Source organism: Rutidosis leptorrhynchoides, chromosome 2 (assembly GCF_046630445.1).
Source record: "Rutidosis leptorrhynchoides isolate AG116_Rl617_1_P2 chromosome 2, CSIRO_AGI_Rlap_v1, whole genome shotgun sequence".
Taxonomy (NCBI): Eukaryota; Viridiplantae; Streptophyta; class Magnoliopsida; order Asterales; family Asteraceae; genus Rutidosis; species Rutidosis leptorrhynchoides.
The window spans coordinates 461,543,294-461,555,066 of NC_092334.1; positions in this window are offsets into that span (position 1 = coordinate 461,543,294).

The following is an 11,773-nucleotide window of genomic DNA, read 5'->3' on the forward strand; positions in this document are numbered from 1 at the left end:
GGTGTTTCCGCCAAGGAAGCAAAATATTGGGAGGATTACAAATTCTCCGATGAATCGGATTCCGACGAGAATTCCAATGATGTTATAGAAATTACCCCAACTGAATTTAAAAAGGCAAAAGAAAATAATAAGGGAAAGGGCATAAAAATAGAGAAATCTAATTCCAACCCCGATGAACTTTATATGTATCGTCAACCCCCGAAGTCCTTAAGTTGTAATAATGACCCGGGAACCTCTAAACCACCAGGTTTTTCTAAACCAATGTGGATAACGACGGCTCGTATTAGGGGAACATCATATACCCCTAGAAACTTGGCAAAACGAACCAAAACTGAAGAAGAAGAAACAAGCGAGTCGGAATAAGATAGTTATATTCGTGTGGTGTAATATATGTAATATAGTGTGCTTATGCTTTATGATATATGTAAAAAAAAAAATTGTTTGTATTAATAAGTATTTTTTTTATGAATCTAACTCTTGTCTATTTTACAGTATAAAAACACAAAATGGATAGACAACCCAATATTTTAAGAGACCTACCCGGAGACATGATTGATGAAATCTTGTCTAGAGTCGGTCAGAATTCTTCGGCACAACTATTTAAGGCGAGATCAGTTTGTAAGACATTCGAAGAACGTTCCAAGAATGCCTTGGTTTATAAAAGGCTTTCGTTCGAAAGATGGGGGATATCACATTGGGAAATCCATAAGTTACGATGTGTTTACTTTGACGCATATATTGCGGGGAACCCAAATGCTATTTTACGCAATGGGTTAAGAAATTATTTTGACTCAATATATCCGAATATTGGACTTCGTGATTTAGAAAAAGCGGCTAACATGCAACATAAAGAAGCATGTTATGCTTACGGATTAGTAATGTTAGCTTCTCACCAAAGTGAGAACAAGAACATCGGGCTACAACTATTAAACAAAACGTTTCCACAAGTGACGGAGTCAGTAATTGGGGTAAGAAATGAGGTTTTTAGATTGTTACGGGACTGTTGGACATTACGTAACCCTCGTCCCTTTGACGACGTTACAACACGATGTCTTATCAACGGCCATAACAGTTATGTTCCACAAGACCAAGGATGGGAAGTAATCCTAGTAAAACCAGAATGCATGACTTGTTTTTGGACGTATGAATTACGTGTCTTTATTGCCTTTGCTGAACGACTTGTGTACAAGCTAGAATTATCTTCACAACCATCTTGTATCAAATTTATTGTGTGCTATATTTCATGCTATATGTAAAATAAGCAGTATTGTAAGTTTGTAAAATATTGTGTAAAAGTTTGAACGCGAAATATTAGTATAATCAGTTTTCATATAGAATTGTAGTAGTTGAATTGTATATTAGCTACTAAGTATGAACTTAACGGGTAGGTACTACCCGAATTTAAACTTATAAAACGCTAATATGAAGAAAAAGCTTTTATAAATGAGTTCATATTATGCTACGAAATACTATTAACTACTCTTAATATTCTGTATGATTAACTTGTTCCATTTGACTATTTTGAAGGAAATGGCACCGACTACTCGACACACCGTGAATATGAATGAAGAGGAATTCCGTACTTTTCTAGCTTCAAACATAGCTGCAGTACAGGCTGCGCTACATACCAACAATAACCTTGGATCTAGTAGTACAGGAAATCGTATAGGATGCACCTACAAAGAATTCACTGCCTGCAAACCTTTGGAATTTGATGGAACCGAAGGACCGATCGGATTGAAACGGTGGACCGAGAAGGTCGAATCGGTGTTTGCCATAAGTAAGTGTACTGAAGAGGACAAAGTGAAGTACGCTACGCATACCTTCACAGGTTATGCGTTAACATGGTGGAATACCTATCTAGAGCAAGTGGGACAAGACGATGCGTACGCACTACCGTGGTCAGCATTCAAGCACTTGATGAACGAGAAGTACCGTCCCAGAACCGAGGTCAATAAGCTCAAGACAGAACTTAGAGGGTTACGAACCCAAGGATTTGATATTACCACGTACGAAAGACGATTCACAGAATTGTGCCTATTGTGTCCGGGAGCATTCGAAGATGAGGAAGAGAAGATCGACGCGTTTGTGAAAGGATTACCGGAAAGAATCCAAGAAGATATAAGTTCACACGAGCCCGCCTCCATACAACAGGCATGTAGAATGGCTCACAAACTAGTGAACCAGATTGAAGAAAGAATTAAAGAACAGACTGCTGAAGAGGCCAATGTGAAGCAAGTCAAAAGAAAGTGGGAGGAAAACGGTGATAAGAATCACCTATACAACAACAGCAGCAATTACAACAATAATCGCAACAATTATCCCAACAATCGCAACATCAATCGCAACTACAACAAACGGCCCAACAAACGGCCCAACAACAACAACAACAACAACAACAGCAACTACAACAATCATCCCAACAACAATAATAACCGCAACAACAACAACAATCAGAAGCAGCTATGCCAAAGGTGTGAAAAGTATCACTCGGGGTTCTGCACCAAATTTTTCAACAAGTGTAAAAGAAATGGTCATAGCGCGGCGAAGTGTGAGGTCTACGGACCAGGGGTTAATAGAACGAAAGGAACAAATGGTGTCGGAACGAGTAATGGCGGAGCAAGTAGTGTCGGAGCAAGTTATACCAATGTAGTTTGTTATAAATGTGGAAAATCGGGCCACATTATTAGAAATTGCCCGAACCAGGAGAACACGAATGGACAAGGCCGCGGAAGAGTTTTCAATATTAATGCGGCAGAGGCACAGGAAGACCCGGAGCTTGTTACGGGTACGTTTCTTATTGACAATAAATCTGCTTACGTTTTATTTGATTCGGGTGCGGATAGAAGCTATATGAGTAGAGATTTTTGTGCTAAATTAAGTTGTCCATTGACGCCTTTGGATAGTAAATTTTTACTCGAATTAGCAAATGGTAAATTAATTTCAGCAGATAATATATGTCGGAATCGAGAAATTAAACTGGTTAGCGAAACATTTAAGATTGATTTGATACCAGTAGAGTTAGGGAGTTTTGATGTGATAATCGGTATGGACTGGTTGAAAGAAGTGAAAGCAGAGATCGTTTGTTACAAAAATGCAATTCGCATTATACGAGAAAAAGGAAAACCCTTAATGGTGTACGGAGAAAAAGGCAACACGAAGCTACATCTTATTAGTAATTTGAAGGCACAAAAACTAATAAGAAAAGGTTGATATGCTGTTCTAGCACACGTCGAGAAAGTACAAACTGAAGAAAAGAGCATCAATGATGTTCCCGTCGCAAAAGAATTTCCCGATGTATTTCCGAAAGAATTACCGGGATTACCCCCACATCGATCCGTTGAATTTCAAATAGATCTTGTACCAGGAGCTGCACCAATAGCTCGTGCTCCTTACAGACTCGCACCCAGCGAGATGAAAGAACTGCAAAGCCAATTACAAGAACTTTTAGAGCGTGGTTTCATTCGACCAAGCACATCACCGTGGGGAGCTCCTGTTTTGTTTGTCAAGAAGAAAGATGGTACATTCAGGTTGTGTATCGACTACCGAGAGTTGAACAAACTTACCATCAAGAACCGCTACCCACTACCAAGAATCGACAACTTATTTGATCAACTACAAGGCTCGTCTGTTTATTCAAAGATTGACTTACGTTCCGGGTATCATCAAATGCGGGTGAAAGAAGATGATATTCCAAAGACTGCTTTCAGAACACGTTACGGTCATTACGAGTTTATGGTCATGCCGTTTGGTTTAACTAATGCACCAGCTGTGTTCATGGACCTTATGAACCGAGTGTGTGGACCATACCTTGACAAGTTTGTCATTGTTTTCATTGATGACATACTTATTTACTCAAAGAATGACCAAGAACACGGTGAACATTTGAGAAAGGTGTTAGAAGTATTGAGGAAGGAAGAATTGTACGCTAAGATTTCAAAGTGTGCATTTTGGTTGGAAGAAGTTCAATTCCTCGGTCACATAGTGAACAAAGAAGGTATTAAGGTGGATCCGGCAAAGATAGAAACTGTTGAAAAGTGGGAAACCCCGAAAACTCCGAAACACATACGCCAGTTTTTAGGACTAGCTGGTTACTACAGAAGGTTCATCCAAGACTTTTCCAGAATAGCAAAACCCTTGACTGCATTAACGCATAAAGGGAAGAAATTTGAATGGAATGATGAACAAGAGAAAGCGTTTCAGTTATTGAAGAAAAAGCTAACTACGGCACCTATATTGTCATTGCCTGAAGGGAATGATGATTTTGTGATTTATTGTGACGCATCAAAGCAAGGTCTCGGTTGTGTATTAATGCAACGAACGAAGGTGATTGCTTATGCGTCTAGATAATTAAATATTCACGAGCAAAATTATACGACGCATGATTTGGAATTAGGCGCGGTTGTTTTTGCATTAAAGACTTGGAGGCACTACTTATATGGGGTCAAAAGTATTATATATACCGACCACAAAAGTCTTCAACACATATTTAATCAGAAACAACTGAATATGAGGCAGCGTAGGTGGATTGAATTGTTGAATGATTACGACTTTGAGATTCGTTACCACCCGGGGAAGGCAAATGTGGTAGCCGATGCCTTGAGCAGGAAGGACAGAGAACCCATTCGAGTAAAATCTATGAATATAATGATTCATAATAACCTTACTACTCAAATAAAGGAGGCGCAACAAGGAGTTTTAAAAGAAGGAAATTTAAAGGATGAAATACCCAAAGGATCGGAGCAGCATCTTAATATTCGGGAAGACGGAACCCGGTATAGGGCTGAAAGGATTTGGGTACCAAAATTTGGAGATATGAGAGAAATGGTACTTAGAGAAGCTCATAAAACCAGATACTCAATACATCCTGGAACGGGGAAGATGTACAAGGATCTCAAGAAACATTTTTGGTGGCCGGGTATGAAAGCCGATGTTGCTAAATACGTAGGAGAATGTTTGACGTGTTCTAAGGTCAAAGCTGAGCATCAGAAACCATCAGGTCTACTTCAACAACCCGAAATCCCAGAATGGAAATGGGAAAACATTACCATGGATTTCATCACTAAATTGCCAAGGACTGCAAGTGGTTTTGATACTATTTGGGTAATAGTTGATCGTCTCACCAAATCAGCACACTTCCTGCCAATAAGAGAAGATGACAAGATGGAGAAGTTAGCACAACTGTATTTGAAGGAAGTCGTCTCCAGACATGGAATACCAATCTCTATTATCTCTGATAGGGATGGCAGATTTATTTCAAGATTCTGGCAGACATTACAGCAAGCATTAGGAACTCGTCTAGACATGAGTACTGCCTATCATCCACAAACTGATGGGCAGAGCAAAAGGATGATACAAACGCTTGAAGACATGCTACGAGCATGTGTTATTGATTTCGGAAACAGTTGGGATCGACATCTACCGTTAGCAGAATTTTCCTACAACAACAGCTACCATTCAAGCATTGAGATGGCGCCGTTTAAAGCACTTTATGGTAGAAAGTGCAGGTCTCCGATTTGTTGGAGTGAAGTGGGGCATAGACAGATTACGGGTCCAGAGATTATATAAGAAACTACCGAGATGATCATCCAAATTCAACAACGGTTGAAAACCGCCCAAAGTTGACAAAAGAGCTACGCTGACATTAAAAGAAAAGATATAGAATTTGAAATTGGAGAGATGGTCATGCTTAAAGTTGCACCTTGGAAAGGCGTTGTTCGATTTGGTAAACGAGGGAAATTAAATCCAAGGTATATTGGACCATTCAAGATTATTGATCGTGTCGGACCAGTAGCTTACCGACTTGAGTTACCTCAACAACTCGCAGCTGTACATAACACTTTCCACGTCTCAAATTTGAAGAAATGTTTTGCTAAAGAAGATCTCACTATTCCGTTAGATGAAATCCAAATCAACGAAAAACTTCAATTCATCGAAGAACCCGTCGAAATAATGGATCGTGAGGTTAAAAGACTTAAGCAAAACAAGATACCAATTGTTAAGGTTCGATGGAATGCTCGTAGAGGACCCGAGTTCACCTGGGAGCGTGAAGATCAGATGAAGAAGAAATACCCGCATCTATTTCTAGAAGATTCGTCAACACCTTCAACAGCTTAAAATTTCGGGACGAAATTTATTTAACGGGTAGGTACTGTAGTGACCCGAACTTTTCCATGTTTATATATATTAATTGAGATTGATATTTACATGATTAAATGTTTCCAATATGTTAAGCAATCAAACTTGTTAAAACTTGATTAATTGAAATATGTTTCATATAGACAATTGACCACCCAAGTTGACCGGTGATTCACGAACGTTAAAACTTGTAAAAACTATATGATGACATATATATGGATATATATATATAGTTAACATGATACTATGATAAGTAAACATATCATTAAGTATATTAACAATGAACTACATATGTAAAAACAAGACTACTAACTTAATGATTTTTAAACGAGACATATATGTAACGATTATCGTTGTAAAGACATTTAACGTATATATATCATATTAAGAGATATTCATACATGATAATATCATGATAATATAATAATTTAAAATCTCATTTAATATTATAAACATTGGGTTAACAACATTTAACAAGATCGTTAACCTAAAGGTTTCAAAACAACACTTACATGTAACGACTAACGATGACTTAACGACACAGTTAAAATGTATATACATGTAGTGTTTTAATATGTATTTATACACTTTTGAAAGACTTCAATACACTTATCAAAATACTTCTACTTAACAAAAATGCTTACAATTACATCCTCGTTCAGTTTCATCAACAATTCTACTCGTATGCACTCGTATTCGTACTCGTACAATACACAGCTTTTAGATGTATGTACTATTGGTATATACACTCCAATGATCAGCTCTTAGCAGCCCATGTGAGTCACATAACACATGTGGGAACCATCATTTGGCAACTAGCATGAAATATCTCATAAAATTACAAAAATATGAGTAATCATTCATGACTTATTTACATGAAAACAAAATTACATATCCTTTATATCTAATCCATACACCAACGACCAAAAACACCTACAAACACTTTCATTCTTCAATTTTCTTCATCTAATTGATCTCTCTCAAGTTCTATCTTCAAGTTCTAAGTGTTCTTCATATATTCTACAAGTTCTAGTTACATAAAATCAAGAATACTTTCAAGTTTGCTAGCTCACTTCCAATCATGTAAGGTGATCATTCAACCTCAAGAAATCTTTGTTTCTTACAGTAGGTTATCATTCTAATACAAGGTAATAATCATATTTAAACTTTGGTTCAATTTCTATAACTATAACAATCTTATTTCAAGTGATGATCTTACTTGAACTTGTTTTCGTGTCATGATTCTGCTTCAAGAACTTCGAGCCATCCAAGGATCCGTTGAAGCTAGATCCATTTTTCTCTTTTCCAGTAGGTTTATCCAAGGAACTTAAGGTAGTAATGATGTTCATAACATCATTCGATTCATACATATAAAGCTATCTTATTCGAAGGTTTAAACTTGTAATCACTAGAACATAGTTTAGTTAATTCTAAACTTGTTCGCAAACAAAACTTAATCCTTCTAACTTGACTTTTAAAATCAACTAAACACATGTTCTATATCTGTATGATATGCTAACTTAATGATTTAAAACCTGGAAACACGAAAAACACCGTAAAACCGGATTTACGCCGTCGTAGTAACACCGCGGGCTGTTTTGGGTTAGTTAATTAAAAACTATGATAAACTTTGATTTAAAAGTTGTTATTCTGAGAAAATGATTTTTATTATGAACATGAAACTATATCCAAAAATTATGGTTAAACTCAAAGTGGAAGTATGTTTTCTAAAATGGTCATCTAGACGTCGTTCTTTCGACTGAAATGACTACCTTTACAAAAACGACTTGTAACTTATTTTTCCGACTATAAACCTATACTTTTTCTGTTTAGATTCATAAAATAGAGTTCAATATGAAACCATAGCAATTTAATTTACTCAAAACGGATTTAAAATGAAGAAGTTATGGGTAAAACAAGATTGGATAATTTTTCTCATTTTAGCTACGTGAAAATTGGTAACAAATCTATTCCAACCATAACTTAATCAACTTGTATTGTATATTATGTAATCTTGAGATACCATATACACGTATACAATGTTTCGACCTATCATGTCGACACATCTATATATATTTCGGAACAACCATAGACACTCTATATGTGAATGTTGGAGTTAGCTATACAGGGTTGAGGTTGATTCCAAAATATATATAGTTTGAGTTGTGATCAATACTGAGATTCGTATACACTGGGTCGTGGATTGATTCAAGATAATATTTATCGATTTATTTCTGTACATCTAACTGTGGACAACTAGTTGTAGGTTACTAACGAGGACAGCTGACTTAATAAACTTAAAACATCAAAATATATTAAAAGTGTTGTAAATATATTTTGAACATACTTTGATATATATGTATATATTGTTATAGGTTCGTGAATCAACCAGTGGCCAAGTCTTACTTCCCGACGAAGTAAAAATCAGTGAAGGTGAGTTATAGTCCCACTTTTAAAATCTAATATTTTTGGGATGAGAATACATGCAGGTTTTATAAATGATTTACAAAATAGACACAAGTACGTGAAACTACATTCTATGGTTGAATTATCGAAATCGAATATGCCCCTTTTTATTAAGTCTGGTAATCTAAGAATTAGGGAACAGACACCCTAATTGACGCGAATCCTAAAGATAGATCTATCGGGCCCAACAAGCCCCATCCAAAGTACCGGATGCTTTAGTACTTCGAAATTTATATCATATCCGAAGGGTGTCCCGGAATGATGGGGATATTCTTATATATGCATCTTGTTAATGTCGGTTACCAGGTGTTCACCATATGAATGATTTTTATCTCTATGTATGCGATGTGTATTGAAATATGAAATCTTGTGGTCTATTGTTACGATTTGATATATATAGGTTAAACCTATAACTCACCAACATTTTTGTTGACGTTTTAAGCATGTTTATTCTCAGGTGATTATTAAGAGCTTCCGCTGTCGCATACTTAAATAAGGACGAGATTTGGAGTCCATGCTTGTATGATATTGTGTAAAAACTGCATTCAAGAAACTTATTTTGTTGTAACATATTTGTATTGTAAACCATTATGTAATGGTCGTGTGTAAACAGGATATTTTAGATTATCATTATTTGATAATCTACGCAAAGCTTTTTAAACCTTTATTGATGAAATAAAGGTTATGGTTTGTTTTAAAATAAATGCAGTCTTTGAAAAACGTCTTATATAGAGGTCAAAACCTCGCAACGAAATCAATTAATATGGAACGTTTTTAATCAATAAGAACGGGACATTTCAGAATATGCCCCTTTTTATTAAGTCTGGTAATCTAAGAATTAGGGAACAGACACCCTAATTGACGCGAATCCTAAAGATAGATCTATTGGGCCTAACAAACCCCATCCAAAGTACCGGATGCTTTAGTACTTCGAAATTTATATCATATCCGAAGGGTGTCCCGGAATGATGTGGATATTCTTATATATGCATCTTGTTAATGTCGGTTACCAGGTGTTCACCATATGAATGATTTTTATCTCTATGTATGGGATGTGTATTGAAATATGAAATCTTGTGGTCTATTGTTACGATTTGATATATATAGGTTAAACCTATAACTCACCAATATTTTTGTTGACGTTTTAAGCATGTTTATTCTCAGGTGATTATTAAGAGCTTCCGCTGTCGCATACTTAAATAAGGACGAGATTTGGAGTCCATGCTTGTATGATATTGTGTAAAAACTGCATTCAAGAAACTTATTTTGTTGTAACATATTTGTATTGTAAACCATTATGTAATGGTCATGTGTAAACATGATATTTTAGATTATCATTATTTGATAATCTACGTAAAGCTTTTTAAACCTTTATTGATGAAATAAAGGTTATGGTTTGTTTTAAAATGAATGCAGTCTTTGAAAAACGTCTCATATAGAGGTCAAAACCTCGCAACGAAATCAATTAATATGGAACGTTTTTAATCAATAAGAACGGGACATTTCATGAATTTTGACTAAATATTTTCAAAAAAAAAACTTATTAAAAACATTTTAACATGTTTTTATTTTTTGTCAAAATTAGCACCTTTATTTTATTTATATTTTTTCTTTTCACCAACCATTTTTTTCCTATAAATATCCACTTCCATTTCATAAAAACTTATATTAAATCTTTGGAAAAACTCTCTCATAAACTTGGGAAAGTACTTGAGGTATTTTCTATATTTTTTATCGAATTGCTTTTATTTTTTTTTATATTCTTTAAAAATTCAAATTTAATATATAAAAATTATTTTTACATGTTATAATTAGTATTATAAGTATTATGATGTATAAAAATATTTTTGATAATTTATGGAATATTATTTATAATTAAATACAAATTATGTAGTATTTAAACATAAAAAATATATATATAATTCGTAATAAAATATTAAATAGTAATAAAATAATTATACTTTTTTTTGAGATTATTATACTTTTATAAACAAGATAAAATTATAAAAATTAAATAAATGGGAAGATTAGTATTTAAAAAGAATTTACTTTTGCATTATTCTAAACCGAGAGAAATAATAAAGAAAATACAAAATAAATACAAAAGTGTATTAAATATTTTTATATAATTTTTATATGATTAGTAGCATCACTAGATACTTTAAAAAAAATATAAAAATTAATTTTAAATTATTTTTCCTATTTATTTAATTATAGGCCGATTACAATGGTTAATAATTAGAAAACATTAAATAAATAATATTTTGATATAAAATTTGATTTAATAATTTTTATAAAATTTTTACGTAATATAGAACCTGTAAAAAATATAAAATTATTTATTTAGGTCAATTTAATATTTATTACCTAATTAAATTTGATTAATATAAACCGAGTATATATATAAAGAAAAGTGGGAAATAAATACAAAAACTTGATAAAATTATGTTTATAAAATATCCTACTGAATTGTATAATTAACTAAGTTTATAAAAATTATAAATATAATATTTAATGAATTAATATTCGAATTAACATATATTAGTATGATTTTCGATTAACATAAGTATATTACATATACTAAATTAATATTATTATTATAACTTACGGTTAATAACTAAGTATACTATCTAATAAAGTATAATGCTTATAATGTAAGTTAATAACAATACATTATTAATAAACACTTATTTTATAACTATACTAATTTAATAATAATAACTTATAGTATATAATATAAGATAATCAAATTGTTAATACATTAATAAATATAATATAACATATATAATAACATATAAACCTAAAGTGAAGGTTAATAAAAGAAAATGTACAATTCATGTGAACTTCATCACTACTCACGGTCATAAGTAAATGATGTCTAGGTTGCCATTTATGGGTAAGCTTGTGGATCTCGAATGCCATGACTTAGATTCTGGTCAAGAGTCCTGGGCCCCCGGTTACATCTGGTCATTCCTGACTTATTTGATAGCAACGAAGTTTGAGTAAAGTTGTACAACGTCTTGCTAAAGATTAACCCGAACTTTCTAAAATTGGAAAATTACTATAAGTGGAAACTTTCCATAAATAGTAACCTTCCGAAAATGGAAATTCTTTAGTGAACCATTACTATCAATATAGTACTATATACTATTGTCTGTTAGGCAATGTC